At 35.4% G+C, this 21,082-nt stretch overlaps 1 long non-coding RNA gene and 1 pseudogene across 12 annotated transcripts; both read right to left on the minus strand.

The window, feature by feature from the left end:
* Positions 1–1,830: 1,830 nt before the first annotated feature.
* LOC147525244 (uncharacterized) lies at positions 1,831–5,764 on the minus strand. The gene is made up of 2 exons (XR_015197891.1): positions 5,091–5,764; positions 1,831–2,214 (listed from the first exon to the last, which is right to left on the minus strand). It is a non-coding gene; the product is annotated as an uncharacterized LOC147525244 (long non-coding RNA).
* Positions 5,765–7,614: 1,850 nt separating this feature from the next.
* Positions 7,615–10,681, minus strand: LOC147525245 (pentatricopeptide repeat-containing protein At2g15690, mitochondrial pseudogene; annotated as a pseudogene). Of its 11 annotated transcripts, none has more exons than XR_015221152.1 (4): positions 8,978–10,681; positions 8,450–8,468; positions 8,271–8,364; positions 7,615–8,011 (listed from the first exon to the last, which is right to left on the minus strand). The product of XR_015221152.1 is annotated as a pentatricopeptide repeat-containing protein At2g15690, mitochondrial pseudogene, transcript variant X11 (transcript). The 11 variants fall into 11 exon arrangements; XR_015221150.1 differs by having other exon boundaries at positions 8,450–8,561; XR_015221147.1 differs by having other exon boundaries at positions 8,271–8,379; positions 8,450–8,561.
* Positions 10,682–21,082: the final 10,401 nt, after the last annotated feature.

Below are 21,082 nucleotides of genomic sequence, written 5' to 3' on the forward strand. Positions count from 1 at the left end.
TCTAGATAAATAGATACAATCAAATCTCCCACACATGACTTTTCATATGTTTGATTGTTCTAATTTTATTATCTATGGAACTTATGGTTTCATCATATGATATTAGTTCACCCATATGCATAATAATAATATTTGTGTATTTAATCATCATGTATAAATAATAAATGTTTATTGGCTTTGTAAATGCCAAATATCCCAACAGATGTACCTTTATTTGATTCCCGATGGGCCCATGAACTTTAAGGGTCATACAACTTATGATGGCTGGTAGTCATACTGATCGTCAATCTACTTCTTGGTATTCTACCTTTGTTGGTGGGAATCTTGTTTCATGGTGCAACAAGAAACAAGCCAGGTCCAGTGCTGAAGCTGAGTATAGAACTATGGCTCATACAACTTGTGAGATGATGTGGGTTTATTCACTTCTTTGTGAGATATTGTTGTTCCTTCTCTTATGCAGATGTTTTGTGATAATCAAATTGTTACCTTTGTTGCCATGGTATTTCATGAAGGTACTAAGCATGTGGAGGTTGGTTGTCATTTCAACTAGGACTTAGTTATGAGCAAAACGACAGTTACTCATTTCGTGCACTTTGGAGACCAGCTTGCGGATCTACTCACTAAGCCGCTACTGCATATTTCATTTAATTCTCTTTTTGTCAAGTAGGGCATTTGTGATCTTTATGCTCTAGCTTGAAAGAGAGTGGGGTGTTAGAGTTCTTGTAGGCGTGAGAGGTGGGCTTTCTATATTGTAAACAGACTATTTTATTATATAAGAAAAAGTGAGAGGAGGACGAAGATTAACCAAGCCAAACTCTCCTCTATTAACTTTCATCTCCATTAGCAATAATAAAATTTCAATTCATCATTGTCTGTCCTGTCTCGTTAATTATAGTAAACTTTCTTAACCATCTTTGTGAGTTTGTGCTCATTTTGTTCCCGATTAAAATGCTGACTTTTGAAATCTCGTAGGTTAGCACATATATGGACGCGAAAAAGCTTTTGAAATACAAAATTATCAGAGGATCATGCAATTTTTGGGACATATGCCAGTGTCAGTCACATTCCGCAATAGAGACACTCCGATCCCTTGCCGGACATCCTGGCCTGGGCAGGCAGTAGAGCCCTTAAAAGGTGTACCGGATCCTCAGATCCCAAATACGGGAATCCTAAGGTTGCACTATAGTCTATAGAAGAGGATGCATGGGGAATCTACTCATATCCACTCTTATACGTACTAGAAAATATTTGTGTCCAGTATGCTATCTTGCCCACACTCAGTCCTCCCCTAACGATTGGTACGCAAATTCCGTTGTTGTGGTCTTGTGGAGTAGCGCGTAATACACTGTTCTATGATATATTTGAGGACGCAATACCATATCAGTGATAATCTTGAACGCCATTTATGCACTGCATAAATCACCGCAAATATCTCCTTATTGTGTGTGGAAGCAAATCCATTCATTTATTTGTTTAGGATCAATCAAGATAACCATTTGACCATTTCACACGCATCCATTCAACGCATCCATTCAATATGTATAGAGACTTACAAAGCTCCAATGGAAGCAAGAATTCCTGAAGCATTTGGATCATTTTGTTCCAGAGCAAACGAACCATTCTAAAGTATTGCTTAATCGGTGCTGTATCTTTAGAACACATACTGTATAAGTCGCAAGCAATGGTGCTTCTACCTAAAGCAGTGAACCTATACCTACTACAGGGCAAGCAGCTAGGACACCACGAACAATGGGGTGTCTGCCTCACCACTGACTTTCTCCAAAATAACCAAACTCCACAATCAGCTAAAATATTATGAGTCTGTTCATCTACTTTTTTTCGTAACACACACTTCACTTAGAACCTTCAGTTTCAGCCCTTTACATGATTACTCTCACGTTAACTTTACACTTTTCCATCTTTAATTAAATGTCACAACCTAACTTTACCAATGGCAGATTTCCAGTAAAATCCCAAGGAAAAACGTGCGTATATAAACACCTTTCTTTAACTAGGAAAATGAGATTATCATCTAAAGGGTGGGCAATCCTTGTGAGGGCATTCCCTTTATCTGCTTTAGCTGAGCTGACTTTGAGAAAGCAGTGGGTATCAGATTTCTTCGGGATAATACACTCAAGTATCTATTGAGATGACTTCCAGTATCTTAAGATACTGAGAAGGGAGCATTCTTGTCTCACACCATATCTGTTGTTCCTGCAGAACACCATATTGAATGTGTCAACAGTTTAGACCAAATTTAAACCGTATAGAGCTTCAAAGCAATCACTATACTACATATATAAACTGACGATTGAACAGTAAATGGAAGATCATGACTCTTCTTTAGGACTTGGGAGCAGGGGCGGATCGATCTCACCCCCCTTCCAACTTTTCCATCAAAAAAAAATAGTAGTTATAATAAGACACTATTTCACCTTCAAAAAAAAATATTAGTTAACATTTGTACTAGCAGCCCGCCTTGATTCAAAATCCTGGATCCGCCCCTGCTTGGGAGTGTCAATTGGTTAATTAACAGAAAAATTGTCAAGCCTTTTTAAACAAAACCAACTCCAATGTAAACATTTAAAGGAAAAAAGATTATAACTGATGCTTAATACTATCCATTAGTGTTTAAGGGGTCGTTTGTTTTTCTGAGCCTATGAATGCTTTGAATCTTTGAATCTTTGAATGGCTCATCCTCCTCAATACTAAATGCTGATTCTTTGAATTCTAAAAACATGTTTGTTTTCTCGTTAGAATAACACTGCTCAAGGTTTGAATATAAATCATTCGGACAATTTTACTCATGCTATCTATTTTAAACACTAACTTGATTTCTTGTTAAACAAAATATATATTATATTTGAGGAGAAGAGATGGATTATCGAAAAAAATAAATGATAAATAAATTTATTTAAAATATGCTTTCACAAATATATTTTAACGGTTTATTTTCATATTTTGTTTATTTTCAGAATATATATATGTAATTCTATTTTTAACAAAGTGGATATCATTCACCCAAAAAAAATGAAAAAACCCGTGACGCCAACATCAAATTTTGAAGAACCTATTTTGAAACCATAAAAGTCAAGGTAAGAAGTAGATGGGTTCTTAAGATGGGGTTCTTAAGAAAGGGCAAGAAGAGACTTTTTTGTTTCAAGTATTAGAATTCAAAGATTCGAAAGAAATTTTGGTCTTTGAATCTTTGAATGCTAAAAAGTACACTTAATGCTTAAACTACTTAAAAAAAACAAACAAGTTTTGAGGCTCTGAATGCTTAAAACTTAAGTTTAAGAGGCTCTAAATGCTGAATTAAAAAAAAAACAACCCCTAAATGAACTTCCATGGTACATAATTTACAATTATTGTGCAGAAATGCGCCATGATAACAAGTCCCAGGGAGTGTTCAACGCACAAAGAAACTATCAGTTTTCCCTCAACACAAGAAAGGATGGCATAAGGCAAAAAAGGATGAATTATCCTCCGATTCCCATCCATGCGACACTCAGGCTGATACCGTAGTAACTCCAAAACCCAAGGTTAGTTTCCACCATAGGTGGTAGAGAACTCTGCTTCCTTCCATAACTCAGCCTTTGTCAGTAAGTTTTGTTGTGCTTGTTGTCTCTCTTAACTGCACAACTTCTAGCCACCCGGTGACACTCATTCATCTCATAAATCGCTGGGTGCCGGGAAGCGGTGGTGAGTTGAGTTGAGCTCGACAAATACAAAAGTTTACAAGGATTGGTTCTCGTAGCATAACACTACAAGCTACCAACTACCAAACTTACCTCATCAATTACAAACCCAATTTACACGACAAGAGTATCCCAATTACAAATACAATCTTGATATGTGACCCCTTCAAAGCAAGGACTTGCCCAAACATGTAGCTGAAAAACCCTTGTGTTTTCCTCATTCCACAAGTTTCATACAAAAGCACTAGGAAGATGTTCCGCTATCCATAAGGCCTTGTTAGAAAGCGGTCACGAATTTACCTTTCTACTAAGCGCCTCCCAGATGTTAGCCGGTACGACCAAGGTTTGTTAAAAGGCGAGAAGACAAGCTCCCACACTTTCTTTGAAAAGGCACAAGTGAGAAGAATATGATCTACGCTCTCCTTTTCCTCTTTGCATAGAGAACAAATATTTTGGAGTTCCATACCTCTTCTATTCAAAATATCTAAGGTTTTAATTCTCTCCAAGAAAGCAAGCCAACAAAAGAAACCCACCCTAAAAGTAATTGAACTCCTCCATATTTTATTGTAAGGAAAGTTATGCATCACTTCCTGTCCTCTTAATTTTTCCAGTTCTTGGTCGACACTTAGTCGAACGACGTCACCGTGAACTCCTTATTGTTTCACGCCCATCTCCTCTTGTCCCTCTCCCCCTCTTCATAAATTGTAGACAAAAAAGATTCTTAAGTATCACTTCTCCCAATCATTCAATTCCCTTCTTAACGTTACATTCCACTCTACTCCATTCACCTCTCCAGTCATATAGTCTGCTACTTTTGCATTCTTGCTAGTGGCCAACATATAATACATATGTATATATAATTCACCAAATTTCTAACATACCTATTTCACCAAATTGCTACCTCAATGGTGTCTCTCGCACCCAAATATCATCCCAAAAAGAGATAGACTCTCCAGTACCAGGTGTGAAGTAACCCCTTCGAGAAAAATCATTCAACACATTAACAATGGCCCTCCAAAGCGTGACCCCATATGGATTTGCAGGATCCTTCATAAGCCACTTCCTAGCCCCCTCGCCGTACTTATCCATTACTACCTTTCACCACAAATGCTCTTCTTCCTCCTCATACCTCCACAACCATTTCGCCATCAATGCTTTGGCATGTGCAAAAGTTGTTTTCACCCAACTCTTCTTTGCAGTATTGTGCTCAAATTTAATCAGCAAAAGCACAGAAAAATGTTTTGAAGAAAAAAGTAATAATTTTTAATTAGTAAACAATAACTACCAAAGTGAAAGTCTCGTCAATAAAACCCTCTATAACTAACACTAATACTAGTGCAACAAAAGACGTTTGATGTAGAAGTTAAAGTTCGCAATCTTGCATTTTGTTACCTGTAAAATACTAAAATCCAAAACACTTGCTCTAGAATCCCCATTCACGGAGCGTCCTTTGAAAGTCAGGAACCAAATTTTGGAACTTTTGGAACGCTTACATGTATGTCAAATTCTGCACATCTTCACTGCAAATTTCGAAGAAAATTAAGATAAATTTCTGAATCCTACTTTCCAGTAATATTTTACGCATAGCACATCAAAAACTCTTAGCTACATTACATCCGCAAATAACTGATTAGTTTTCACCACATAATCCTGTTCAAACATTCATAGAATATTATCATAGTCGTGCTAACACTTCGCGAGTTAAGTACTAATTCTTACGAGCATTCCAATTCCCGTTCTCAAACGCACCCTCAATGTTCTATAAGCGGAGTGGGAAATATATGAAGTATGACGAATGTCAGTGATTTAAGAATTTCTAGGAGAAGTTCTTTCCTTTTATTGGTGAATTAATACCACTTTTCTCAAACTCATTCCAGCAAAAAAAGGAGTGGAAAATATCGCCAATTATAGAATAAATAGCTTGCTTGAGTCTTTATAAAAGTTTGTCTCCAAAGTGCTTGCTATCAATTAACATCATCTCGTATTTTCAAATGAATCCACGAAGGAAAGACAAATCTTACACGATTGCCTTACTAGAATTACACGGCACTATTGACAGTCTGCGCGTCCTTATAATGCTCATGTTTTTGACACTCACCAGTTTGTTTGTAGCTTTAATTTTTTTCCGAGAAACTCTAGATATTGTTTCAAACCATACCAATTTCATGGAGATTCGCTATTTAGGTAAAAAGTTGACACTTTGAGGATACGCAACATAACCAATTTCATGTAGATTCGATATATGAGTGAAAATAACTATGATATTCCGAGGATACAGGAAAGAAAATCTAACATACACTTTACCTATCTTATTGGTAAAGATAGATACGTAACATCAAAGGTGAGTACAAACACATAAATGTCATATCCCAAAACCCAAAGAATAACAACTCTAGGGTTTTCTTTAAAGATATAGGTTCTTTTTATTTTCATCTTTGTAGATTCAACCATGGCCCAAAATATCGCCGAGATATCCGATATCTCGCCGATATATCTCGGTAAATTGGTACACCGATATCGATATTTTTGACATATATCCACCGAATATTGAACCTCTTTTTTCCGAGATATATCGAAATTTCCGATATGAAAGTTTATATCACCGATATAATCGATATTTCTGAGATAATCGATATATATCAGTTGACTTTTTGACCGATTGTTAATAACTTAATATTGAAATTTCCGATATATCCGAGATATATCGGCGAGATATCCGAGATATATCGGTGAGATATCTGATATTTTAAAAATTTGGACTAATCACAAAAAAAACGATATATCCGATATATATCGGTTTTTGGGTATACCGATATATTAACCGATATCGAAATTTTGGGCCTTGGATTCAACTAATTGTTTCTTCTGCCGATCTTTATTTATGTATATCGAGGGAAAAGATAACACAGGTTCTCGTAGAAAATAACATGATCCGATTCATAACATGACCATATTCCAGATGCAGTCCGATGCTTATACATCTATTAGCCTCATGCAATAGACAAGAAGATCATCCAATGAAAAATATGTTAAAGTTGCGACAGTATCAATATGGTGAGGTCCAATGACCAAGGCCCAAAATTCGATGATATATCGGATATCTCGGTTTTGGTGACTAGTCTAAAGAAGATCATCCAATTTTGAAAAATATTAAATTATTAAAAATTGGTCAAAAAGTCAACCGTATATAATTATGGTATCGAGGTCCAATGACATCATCTCGACAAGATATATATCGCAAATATCAATCTCGATTGACATATTGCCAGAATGACATCAGACAAGATAAAGATTGACATATTGCAGAACATCCAGACACAAACAGCAGAACCTTTACGCTCGGGACGAATAGGGTATGATTAAGCAACCAAAACATATTTCACTAGAAAAAGAAAAGAAACCAAGATATCAATATGCACAAAAAAAGAAAGTAGAAGTACCTGAAGTGTGACAGCAAATCAAAATGTCATCAACACAAACAACAGGATGAACACAGCAGTTCACATAACATGGAAATTGAAACACCAGTATAAAGACATTGCTTGGGCTGGAGGAAAGCCTGTGGCGGCTAGTAAAACATCTCCAAAATCACATTAACACCAAATATTAGAATATAACAGTTTCAATCAAGGATACGATACCACTTTGAGCCCACACAAACATTGGTTCTTTAACATCGAAAAAAGTGGAAAAAAAAAAGTTTTAGAAAAAACAAAAGATAAAGGTGACGAAAACAGGTTCACATACACGATCCTCAGATGGTAATACTTGCCAAAAGCACCAGTCTGGAAAGCCAAAACTTATTGAACCGTAGAGCTTGCAAACAAGAGCAACAAAATTCCAAAGAACACTAAACAACCAACGCAATGCATGGCAATAGGCAACTGAATCAGCAGTCGAATACAAACAGAAAACCTCAAGGGAAGATTGATTACTTTATAATAAATGTCTAAATGTATAATAAATTACAAATACTATGCAGAAATGCACCACAATAACATGTTGCAACATGGGAACTATCAGTTTTTCCTCAGCACAAGAACGGATAGCATAATACATGCAAAAGGATCAATTATCCTCCATTTATACGTCATTCTGGCTCATGCCACAGTAACTACAAAAGGCAAGGATGGTTGCCACCAGAGGTGGTAGAGAACTCTGCTTCCTTCCATATCTCAGTCATTGTGAGTTAAGTTTGTTATGCTTGTCATATCTCTTAAGCTGCACTTTCAACGTCTTCCCACCCAACTGACCCCCATTCATCCTAATAATCACGGCATGGGAAGCGGCTGGTGAGTTGTAACTGACAAATCCTGCAGATGCAAAGGAGATACAGAGACTGAAGCGCATAGTTTATTTAAAATCTAACTTAAATGTGTAATGCAATGAGCACGATCATGAAGTTTTAAGGTTCTAGATAAAATGACCTTCATAAAGCTGATATGAAAATCATCTAAATGTTTTCTTGTGTGCTGGACACTTGGAGGATGACTTCATGCTCAACACATGAAATTTTTATGGAGTATTCGAATTCCCTAATTTCATATGCAAAGAAGATAAATATGTGCTTACCATAGCATTTGCTAACACCCGTTGCTTTATAGAAGACCTTAGTACTCCTTAGTACTCAAGACCCCTCCAAATGCTTGAAAAGCATCTGCTAGCTCTTGACCACCAAATTCTTGAGGGATGTTAGAAACAAGCAGACATTTTTTTCAGTGAATAATATATTCATTTTTCAAAACGCTCACCAATGGTGACTCCTGCAATCTTTGATCAAGTTTCACTCAGTGTACTTTCAGCTTTTAAAGTTAATACCAATAGATTCGAGGCGGGACTTGTGACTTCTATGCCTACACAACTCTGCATCTTAAAAATTGTCAAAAAATATGAAAAACAATGACACCTGGCATCCCAATTTCAAAGACACCCTTGACATTTCCTAAACGAAATGTCTCAATTTCCTTGTCAAGGCACCTACTTTCAACCAGACAACGATTTATCGAACTGAATCCGAAGACATTTTTTACGAGAACAAAGGCAATAAGTTTGTGAAGAAAGCATTATGTATATCCTCCTAGGATCAGATTTACAATGACCAAATCACACCTGAACTATATGCTCTCTCTAAATTACTTCTTCAATCACTAGCAAATGCTTTGTCTAATACCAACTAATACCAAACCTGATTTCAAAAACACGCGGCACTAGTAATTGTATTGCATTTTAATACATGGAACAGCCAAAATAAGATAAATTCAGGTAACATAAACTCTTACCATCACATCTTGATGACAAAACCAACAAATCTTCACCAGTAATCACCACATGAGCATTTTCCATCCTTGAAATGATGGAAACGTTTGTTATCCCTTACAATCAACTCCCTACCAACAATCTTCGCCATAATCTTAATCGCATTGTGACAGTCACCACAAATACGGAGATTCTTGATAATCCTAAGAGGCGTTCTCGCTGGTGTACTGATCAAACCATAAGCAATGGCCAACCTCTCACTGTGATAGAGCAATGCTTGTTCTTTGGCTTCCTGATCAATGTCATGAAGTACATATCTAGTATCCGGCACATAACCTTGTTCCTTTGGTTTCTCCTCATTCTTGTAAGGAGGCAAGTGACGGTACTCATTCACCCTGTTTTTCCCATCAAGCAAGCTAATAGCAGACCGCTTTTTCGGAGGTGGTGTTGGTATCTTCTTTGGATTCGCCATAGAAGGGACAAGTCCAACCATCAATTCCTCAGCTCTATCCTCAAGATCAGTATCACCATGAACCCGAGCGACCTTCATCAACGCCTCCCAAATTTCTGCAGTAGGTTCAAACGGCATCTTCTCAACATACTCCTCCGCTTCAGTAACATATCCACACTTACCAAGTACATCAACTATCCCAACATAATGTTCAACACTAGGACTAATCCCATACTCATTTTTCATCAAATCAAAATGTAGAAAACATTCTTCAATAGCATCAGCACTACCACAAGCCGCAAAAACCGCAAGAAAAGTCTTCTCATTCGGTTTCAAACCCAACTTCCTCATCTCTTCAAACAACTGTAACCCATCATCACCCAACCCATTCGCCGCATACCCATTCATCATCGCATGCCAAGAATCAAGATCCCGGTCCAACATCCTCTCGAAAACTTGTTTGGCCTCATTCATACTCTCACACTTCCCATACATTTCAATCAAGTTATTCAACAAAACCAAATCCCCTCTCATTTGCGACTTAAACAACAAACTATGAACCTTTTTCCCCTCGTCTAAATACTTGGGATTCCCACAAACATTCAATAACTCATAAAACACATTAAAATCCGCATTATAACCATTCCCTAATATCTCCACAGCCTCTTTAACCTTCCCCTCTTTACACAAACTCAATAAATCAACTTCTTGTGTTTGAACCATTACCTGCTGAGGTGGAGGGTAGTTTGGATTTTGCTGCTGCCATTGATTATTATTTGGTGGCCCACGTTGCTGAGGTGGAGGGTAGTTTGGATTTTGCTGCTGCCACTGATTATTATTTGGACGCAAACGTTGCTGAGGTGGAGGGTAGTTTGGATTTTGCTGCTGCCACTGATTATTAGTAGGGCTAGGGTTTCTTTGTTGCCACTGATTATTATTGTTAGGGTTTTGAGGTGGTGGGTAGTACTGATTCTGGTTCTGGTGCCACTGATTATTAGGTTGAAAATGTTGGGGATTGGGGTGTTGTTGTTGTTGTTGTTGTGTTTGATGGAAGTCATTTGGGATAGAAGAAGTGGTGAGATTGTGATTACGAGATGAAGATAACAGTAAAGGTGTGATTTTGAGAGTGGAATGAGGGTGTTGGAAGAGGGAGTAATAAATAGATGATGGGTTTTGAGAGAGGAGTTTGGAAACTCGATGAATGGATAACAGAGAAGAAGACGCCATTAATTAAATTTAACTCCTCAATCAGGGGTTTATGTTCTGTTTTGTAGGGTTCTTGTTTTTACGCCCGTATTCATTTACACCTTCTGGGCTTTGGCCCAATCAGTGTTCTGAAAAAGCTAGACGGTCCGGACGGTGGGAGCGCGGGCGTTCTAGGCAAGCAAGAAATGGGCCTCAGCCCCTCAATCCAATCCGGCTATATGTAAATTCCTCCCTCACAACATACCCGTATAACCTCCCTATTATTTACATCTTGCTAATTAGCCTCCCTGTTTTCCAGATTATGAACAATTTGCGGTCTAATTCTTATCCCCCAAAATTTTCTATTTCCCATTCTACCCTTTTCATTAAATCAAACTCTTAAATTAACTGGAGATCCTTACATTGAAGAACACCTTTCCAATAAAGCAGACAAACAACAAAGATTTTTCATCCTTACACTAAAAAATAACACCGATTTCATTGTGACAAAAAATGGATTTATAGATAACCATTTTATAGATACAAAATTGAGTTGGGGAATGGGGGAGAAGTTGAATCTACTTATTGCTGGTAGTGTATTTGTGGAAATGCCCATGGGAAATACAATTGCATGAACCACAATCATTTGTCTATACATTTCTCTACTCGACGTTTCTTTGATACCACATGTGTATAACATTATGATTTTTGGTTATATTGGTGAAAGAATCATAAAGATGTACCAATTATTATACTCTTTTCATTAATTGCTTTGGGCGAGACAAGGGTTGATGGATGAAGGACATCGTGATTGGAAGAAGCCATGAGCCTACTACTGCCATATTCAATTTGTTCATTGGTGGATACTTTCCATTTCTAAAACACAAGATATTTTCAATTCCAAGAATGAACTAACCATTTGCACCGTACCAACTTTAAAATCCGAACAAGCTCAACTTCTAATTTTCATGTGAAAATTTAAATTTACATAGTAGTGTGACATATGACAATTTGAATTTACATATGAAAATTTAATTTTACAGAGTAGTTTGATATATGAAAAGTTGAATTTACATATGACATTTTAAGTTTACATAGTAGAATTATTTGTGAAACAAAACAAGCCTAATGAAAAAAATGTATGGAAATATATTTTTAAATATTAGTTTTTGAAACTAAACATGTCGGTAAAAACTTAGATAACCTATGAATTTTCATAGTTGTTTAACCTATGCAAAATTGTATTTACATATAAAAATTTAGATTTTCGTAGTAGATTACTAAAATAAAACAATTCTAATATTGGACGTATGCTATGAAAATCTTAATTACACAAAAGATTAACCTATGAAAATTTTAACCCGCATAAGATGTGATGTAGGAGTTCTTTTTGTTCAAGATGGTTATTGGCTATTGAAAAAATGAAAAAAGTATGGTTTACAATAACATTTTCTTTCTGACATTGGACTACATTTATTTCCACAAAGATGAATAACAAATACGACTCATGAATCACCATTGTAATCATACAACTTTCACCCAAACCAAATGCTCAAACCCTCGCATTTTTTTTGTATGTGATGACCTTGTATTATGGAAACTTAAAACTACATAGCAATATCACTACATTTTCATAGACATTTTTTTTCTAACATCTGAGTTTTGAAAGGTGACACAAGCTATGCAATGAAAATTCTTATTTTCATATGCAAATATGAAATTTCATATACATTTTTTCTGACATTTGACAGGTGACACAAGTTATGTAAATATGAATACATATATGAAAATATGAATTTACATATACACATGGATTTTCACAAACGTTTTTTTTTTTGTCATCTAACAAGCGACAGTCTATGCAAATCTGAACTTATATATGCAAATATGAATTCTGATAAACTTTTTTCTGACATGACTATGGAAATCTGACAAACACATCAGGCTCATTTTTTCCATTACTACCAGAATTCAAAGATCAAGAATTCAAACAAAATTAGTATCCAAAAGTTACATTCAGAATTCAAAGACAAACTGATATTACATAAAAGATCAAAGATTTACGTCCTTAATTCAAACAAAATTAGTATCCCAAAGTGATCCACCAGACCACCAATAAAACACAACACATTATTTCATGATATTCTTTCTTTGCCTCTTCCTCCCCATTTAACTCAGTCTCTCCAATGTCCTTCAACAAAAATTATAAAAAATTTGTCCAAAAAGAGTTTCTTTCGCCTTGACGATATGAACATCTCTAATTCTTCATTTTAACTCTTGAAAAAGTGATAACATAGGCAAAACAGTATAACAAAACACCTTGGTAGAGCTAGTAGGTTTTACCTCCTGTTGCAATAAAGGGAAAAATAATAAATAAGTCTGTTAAACTGACATTTCAAAATTTACTTTCACATATATGAAAATACAAATTTACACAGCAAATTCAGCTATGCAAGTAAACGCACAAAAATGTAAATTTACATAGTTATTATTGTAACCAAAACCGTACTGCTGAAAGCAAGCATACATATGTAAATTTACATTCACATAGAAATATAAATTTACATTCAAATTTGCATAGGCTATGTAAATATGATACAAATTCAAATCTTCATATCAACTACAGAGTATGAACTTCATATCAACTACAAAGTGTCAACTAATATCAATTTCAGACAACTTAAAATATGATTCTCACCTTAGATTTCGTTTATTTACAAACAAAATTAAAAAAAAAAAATGATTTTTACCTTTGATTCCGTCTTTTTATCGGTAGTTGATTTCCTTTTTGTTTGTGACATGGAAACTTTCGATTTTTTTGTTTTGTTGGGTGTTTCTCTCTTATTTTTCGGTTGTTTTGTCATCTTAATTTGGTTTTGCAGGATATCTAGGGTTTATAAGAATAGAGGATGCAGCGAGAAGAAAGAGAGAAGATAAATTTGAGATCTAGGGTTTTATATGTGGGGGGTATTTTAGTCAGTTTGGGTATTTTAGAAAAATATGGGGTTTTTATGGGTTAGTACGTAATGAGGGGGTTTTTATGCTGGTTATGTATCAATCAGGGAGATTAAACCCAAAATCTGTCTAGGCAAGTGCTTAGACTGGAGGCGGTTTTTTTTCCTAAGGAAGAAAATCATTTATCATAACTCAATAAATAAACACAAACAAAGATACTTATTACAAAAATGTGTAATAGTTGAAGAATATCGACTTCATATAAAAATATATTCTTTATTATAGTGGCATATACTTTACATTAGACTTGTCTTTTAAACTCATTCAAATCTTATGCCTACACGGGTCTTTAATTTTCGACATTTAATCATTAAAAAAAAAAAAAAAAAAAAAAACCTTGACTGGACCGCATAGACCCGCCTAATCGGTCTGCCTAGACCCACCTAGTCGGTCCACTGATTTTTTAAACGACTTGGGCCTAGGCGAGTCGGTTGGGCACCGCCTAGGCAGCCGCCTAGACTGATTTTTAGAACAGTGTGTACTGTGTACAATCATAATACCGAATACGCCAGCCCCTAGAATGGTTCAACTAATGTACAACTTAAGATTTATAAGGGTGTCAATGGTACCGTTTAACAAGAACTGTAGAAAAGAGGTTCCGGTTAGAACTATTTAAAAATGGTTACTAAAAAAACCGGACTATGTAGAACCGGAACCGAACGTCATCGTACTTTTAACATAAAAAATATCGAAATAAAAAATATAAAAACTCAAAACGTTCATTTATATATTACTAAATTTTATTTATTAGTGTAATATATAGTTCATTTAATGTTATAAACAATATAAAAATATAGCTTACATCCTTAAATATATAGTTTTATTTAACTTATTATTAAATTATTAAATGACATAATTACTTATATTAAATTAATATTTAAAAAGTGACTCGTTCGTGTGTTATTTTGTGTTTTTAGTACATATTTTTTAAGTACATATTTAAAAAATGTGTATAAATAGCTAATCACTTAAGAACCGAAATGAATAATTGGAACCGGAAATACCGCTAGGAATCGATGGTTATGGATATGGTTCCACAATTTTAAGAACCGGAACCAGAACTAGAACTGGAACTGTAAAATTAAATGGTACTACTTGGTTCTTACAACACTAAGAACCGGACCGTTGATACCCCTACTTAAGAAGAAACAAAAACCCTAGCAATTCTCTCCCCAGTAGGGCCAAATTTTAGGTAGCATTAATTAAGAAATAAAACTTCGCTGATAATTCCATGTGCAATCAAAGTCTAAGGAGGTTATTACTCGCCATATCGATACAATTATCAAACCTATTTGAAATCTTCAAGGATAACAAGAGCTTTTCCAAATAAGCAACAAAGGTTAGTTTCGATAGCAATGCTTCTTCTTTTGCTTCTTGATCAATGTCATTAAGTACATATCTAGTGTCTGGCACAAAACCATGTTCCGTTGGTTTCTCCTCATTCATGTAAGGAGCCAAGTGTTGGAACTCATTAACCTTGTTTTTCCCATCAAGCAAATTATTTCCAGTCCACTTCTTTAAAGGAGGTGTTGGTATCTTCACTGGACTTGCCTTAGCTATATCCTCTTCTGAAGTGTTGGTATCTTCATTTGTATGTATCTTCTTCAGAAGAGTCAAGTCCAACCATCAGCTTACTGCAACATCTAACAACATTCATCAATTCCTTAGCTCTATCTTCAAGATCAACAACACCATGAAGTGGCGTATTTAAACTCCCTAAGTTTTGTTTTCCTGGGATCGGGACAAGAACAACCTAGAACAAAGAATATTAGCTTAGTCATCCATTAACATTTGGGAAGAATGCATGCACATCCTCTGCAAAAACATTGTTTAAATATTAACAGCTATGCAGCAAAACCTAATGCTAATTGCAAATATAACCAATCTACTATTTAAAAAACCAACCTACCTACCTTTTCGTGGCACTTTGCTAGCATCATTCAGCTTTGACAAACGATATTGAAATTCCCTCAATTTTGCTTTCTTGGAGTCTTACTCTTTTCTAAATTTTGGAGAGAAATAGATGCATATGCTATATTTAGCATTGTTTACCTATCAAATCTAAATCAAGAACATGTACATCAGAAGCTACTGCTATTTGCAACATATAACCAAACTAATAAAAAGGAAACCAACCCGCATACATTTGCATAGAGAAACACTTCAAATTCTGCCATCTCACTTTGTGCTATGCATTTTTCAGCTTGGACCTTCATCTTTTGAAAAGATTGGGTATTCAATTCCTAACCACCTCTTACTACGATGTAAATCATATAAACCATATAGACATGTTTGAACTTCACATACAATAGTACTTAGTAGGGTGTTCAAAGTAACAACATTTGGGTAAAAAAATCCATTGTCTCGGTTCTTTACGCTCTATACAAATCCCTTTAAGCAGGGTGTTCAAACAAACCACAACGGGTTCAAATCCTTGTTTAAGAAAACTCTCAAAAACAACAAATCCCAAATCCACTTGATCAATATTGTAGTAATAGTTAAATAAAATGTTTAATTAGTGTAATAATATTGGTTGTAATCCAGCAAAATCAACCACTTTGGACACATACAACGCAACAAAATTATGCTACATTTGGACAAGCACTCTTAACAATTTTGAGTAAAAGGGAAAGTGGAAGGCAAGGGCATCCGACTTAAACAGTCGAACAAACCCAAAAACACATACTTGGTTGGGCATTGAAACAAAGAAGAACACCCCCCTTCTTTAAGCAGGGTGTTCAAACAAACCACAACCGGTTCAAATCATTGTTTCATAAAACTCTCAAAAACAGCAAATCCCAAATCCACCTTATCAATATTGCAGTAACAGTTAAATAAAGTGTTTAATTAGTGTAATAATATTGGTTGTAATCCAGCAAAATCAACCACTTTGGACACATACAACGCGACAAAATTATGCTACATTTGGACAAGCATTCTTAACAATTTTGAGTAAAAGGGAAAGTGGAAAGCAAGGGAGAAGAACCCCAAAGGGCAATCAAACACATTGAAGAAGTTACGGAGAGATCTCAATTTCTTATACTCAACATCATTTCAAGATATATATATAGTTCTTAATTTCTACTAAAAAGAACAAAATAAAACTATAATGTATGTAAAAGAGCAAGTTCAATGGAGGGCTACTAAACCCTTGCCACATAGGATTTTTAGGGTTTTTACTTTGTCTGGCCAAATATGGCAGACCAAAACTTGAATTTCATTCCAATCGCTCTTTTGTGTTTTGAAGTGCTAAATGGATACAAACAACACAGTTTTTGCCGTTTGTCTATTAGTTTGTAGCTTAGGTTGAGATTTTTTTGGACGGAGACGACACAATTTCTGTCGTCCATCGAAATTTAACACACAGACGGTAAAAACTGTATCATCCGTCTCCCGAAACTTATTATGGCAGTTGCTAGACAAAGCCACAAATTTAGTTGGGTTTATCATACTAGCCAAATCTAGAAGCCCTTCTAGCAGCCCCATTGGAATGACATTTTGGTTTCTAGGGTGCTAGTAGCCCATTGGACTTGCTCTAATGAATAATAGATAGGACAAAGTAAATGAGGAATCTCATAGATGATAAAGAAGGTAGTATGATAAAAACACTATCTTATTCTACCTAAAATAGGAAAATTACAAACCTCAACAAACCTTTACAAGTCAATAATACAAAAATCCCATTAAATGCATAACTGTAAATGAAGGGTATTATGATAACTATGTAATCAAGGCTCGTGTATAGGGCTGTCGATGGATCGGTTTGGGTCGGGTTTTGAAAATCCAAACCCGAACCAATAAGAAAATTGGGAACCTGAAACCGAATTGATATTATTATATTTCATCTGAAACCGAGCCGAACCGATAAGATATATTGCAAATTGAAACCGAACCGAAAACTATAAAATCAATTAATTTCAACCACACAATTGATAAACATATACAAAATTAATCATAAATATTACTAAAATGTCATCTTATCAGTTTGGGTTCATATCGGTTCGGTAGAGGGCAATATCTTATCGGTTCGGTTCAATTTCAAGTCGGTAGAGGGCAAACCAAATTACCAAATCCCAAACCGTTTTTTATCGATTTGGTTCGGGTCGGTTATCAGGTTATCGAAACCCATTAACAACCCTACTCATGTAGACCAATAAAACAAAATCATGTACCTCCGGCGTGAACATGAATACAACAACCAATAACACCACATACCTTTACTTGAGGTCTTTGTGTTATTTGTCTTCAATTAAGATATGTATAATTAAGATAAGTATGCGTATGCACTACTAAAAAAAAGACTTTTTGCCGCGGTCGTTGACCGTGGCCAAAACTACCAAAAACCGCCGCAAAAGCCGAGAAAAAACTTCTTGCCACGCCCGTGGCAGTATTTGGTGTGGGGAGAACGATTTTGCCACGAAAAAAATGTAGTCGCGGCTAGAAAGTGTACATATTGTCACAGCCCTTACCGCGGCCAAATGTTTGAATAATGATAAGAAAAATGAAATTCAAAATGTATTTTGCCATGGCCAAGCTGCAACAAAAGGTTTCAAAATTTTTAATTTGTGCTTCTGGAAAAAAAAATTCAAATACCTTCTAGCCCCGGGGATGGTTGCCACAAAAGTTGCTATATACTACCTTTTTGCAGCAGCTAGTCGCTACAAAAGAGCATTTTTTTTTAGCACCTGAATTGATTTATTTTTCCTCCTAAAACTAGCAGACCTATTCCCTGCACCTGTATACAAATAGACCTTTCCAAAGAGGTGTTTGGCCTTGTCAGTTTCTATAGCTTGTGACATTGCATTCAGATGCACATATATCTTGTTGCATTTAGATGCACATATATTATTTTCTACAGTTTTATTATAGGTTTGGCACCACAATTATATATTAGAATTTACATGATTCAAATAAAGCAACGATACTTGATTGTTTAATAAGGTGTAATATGATATTCTTTGGGATTCCTCGGAACCTTTATTGTTGTTATTTACTTTAGGTGTGTCAAGCACCTACTGGTAGAAAAGTGCACCACTTTGTGAGAAGCTTAAGGTATGAGACATACACTTAGTCAAGATTAATAAAATGTCAAACTTTGTGAATCTGAAAGTGATTTGTCTGTTAGGCACTGGGTATTGGTGCACTACCCCAAGATTACAAGATAAGTGGTTTTGTTGTTATGCCTGGTGATAAGTAAATTTTAATAGATGTAAAAACAATGTTTCTCCAGTACTAAATCATGCATATCAAGTTATTATAATACTCTTTAAACATGTTGATATAGATGATCAATCGTGTTCTCCACTCTTGCTTGTATGTATTTAACACAAATTTATATTAAACTAACTATTGCACTAATGAGAGAGTAATAATATGCTATGAAAACAATAAAATTAAGTGCTAAAACAGTAGATATAATGATAATAAAAAAGATTAGAGAGGGGAAATTCCACCACGCGTTTCGATTGACTATTAGTTAGTTATCGAATCGCTTGTTTGATCCCTAGTGAACACCAAGTCGTCTTAGATCAAGGCTTTAATAGCATGATAGTTTAGCTCCACCACAAATCTCTTTGATGGTGGCTCTAAGCTCTAGTTATCCGTTATGAGCTCTATCTCTAGACACTCACAATGAAGAACTTGAAGTTCTTATATAAAACAATAACTAAACTACTAACAAATCATCCTCATGTGGCTTCATAAACCCCCTTTGATGGAGGTTTAACCTTGTGCCATCGGAATCATACTAACTAAACAATAAACTAAAGACATAATATAAAAGACAAGAATTGAATTAATAACTAAAGCTTTTATTTGAAAGGTTCTAATGGAGGCTACACTACAAACTAATTAATTAAACCTAAATTAAACTAAAAAGAGGGGAGATAGAGAGAGACCTAATTAAAACTAAACTATACTAATGAGGGAGTAACCAAGTTAGGTTTAGCCTTAACCCTCTTTATATAGGAGAGGGTTAGGGTTATATTTTCGTGCATGGGCCAAAAAGGGGGACTTTGGGCCTCTAATGTGAGCCCAAAGTCCATTAGGTTAAGTCTAAAGAAGCAACCGCTCCTGGAAATTACTTCAGTGCCCTTTTCATCTGCTTTTATAGCTCTTATTGGGGGCAAGACTGGGTCCATTGGAAAGCTTATTCTAAACCGGTCGTTTAGACATAAGGTAAGCCCAATTCTGAAGCCCGAGTCCAAAGATACGCCTATTTGAAGTTGTGTTGACTTTTATATTCTTTTTCTACCCGAATTGACTTTGACTTCCTAGCTTTGACTGGGCTTGAAAATGCTTTTTATACTTGATTTTTGGGCTTTAAATATAGAACTTTTCTAGCAATCATCTTGACTTGTTTTCCAGGCAAAATGACATCTTTAAGCATATAAATAGCTTCAAGACCTGAAATACACAAAAACACGTAAATAATACTAACTTTTATTTATTATAAATATAATTGGCCTAAATGTAAAACTATTAAGGGGTTTAAACTACACTTTTTGGTGCTTATCACCTGGTATTGGTGCTCTCCAATGATCAACACCATGAACAACATAAAGGTCAATGAGGAATGTAGAGTTAAGGAGTGGTTTGACGTGGGATAATACAACTACCACTGCTTTTGGTCTTTTGCTCGGCATTGTAAATGGTTAGCTTCAATGCCTTCTTTGCTATGTTTGTTAACCTTTTATTTTGGTTGTTTTTTGCTTTCATCTTAAATTCATTGTTTCTGGCCTTAATTTGACTTAGTATTTTAAGCCTTGCATATATATATATATATATATATATATATATATATATATATATATATATATATATATATATATATATTTTGGAACCATTGATGTTAATAGAGTATTTTGATTTAATGAAGAAAAAGAAGGAAAGGCGTTGATGTTAAAAGTAGCGAGTATGATTGAATGTAGTTGTAGGTGAGGGTTTTTTTTTTTTTTTTTTTTTTAGTGGAAATTTTATTGATAATGAATGATAATGAATTTTACAAATAATTATGACAAGTGTGCAACAAGCTTCATCGGAAGTCTTTTCTGAATAGCAAATCCTATCCTTTAAAAACAAACTCGTTAGAACCAGCTGTCATAATGTTACTGTCCATAACTTTCTGAAGTCTCTTGAGTAGTTCAACAGACTGTTGTTCCAAGAACCCAAAAGTGTCGAAACTGAATGGAATAAAACAATGCTGGTTAGTCCTACAAGCTTCCCCATGCTTCTCCATTTATCCTGTTGCTGCCCTCTTAGCAGCTTCTCCCACCTCAAAGTCACCATTCCCCAACCCTACCAACAGAGAGACTCTAGTTACATCAACACATGCATGTTTTCCCTTGGACCAACTGTAAATCAAGACATCCGCAGGGCGAAGTGTCGATCTGCCCTCATTCGGATCAGTGAGAAAGTTAATAGGAGCCTCTTTCTTCAATTGTACCCCAGCCCTCCAAAATGCATCACACAAAATGTC

This window comes from Coptis chinensis, chromosome 1 (assembly GCF_015680905.1).
Source record: "Coptis chinensis isolate HL-2020 chromosome 1, ASM1568090v1, whole genome shotgun sequence".
Lineage (NCBI taxonomy): Eukaryota > Viridiplantae > Streptophyta > Magnoliopsida > Ranunculales > Ranunculaceae > Coptis > Coptis chinensis.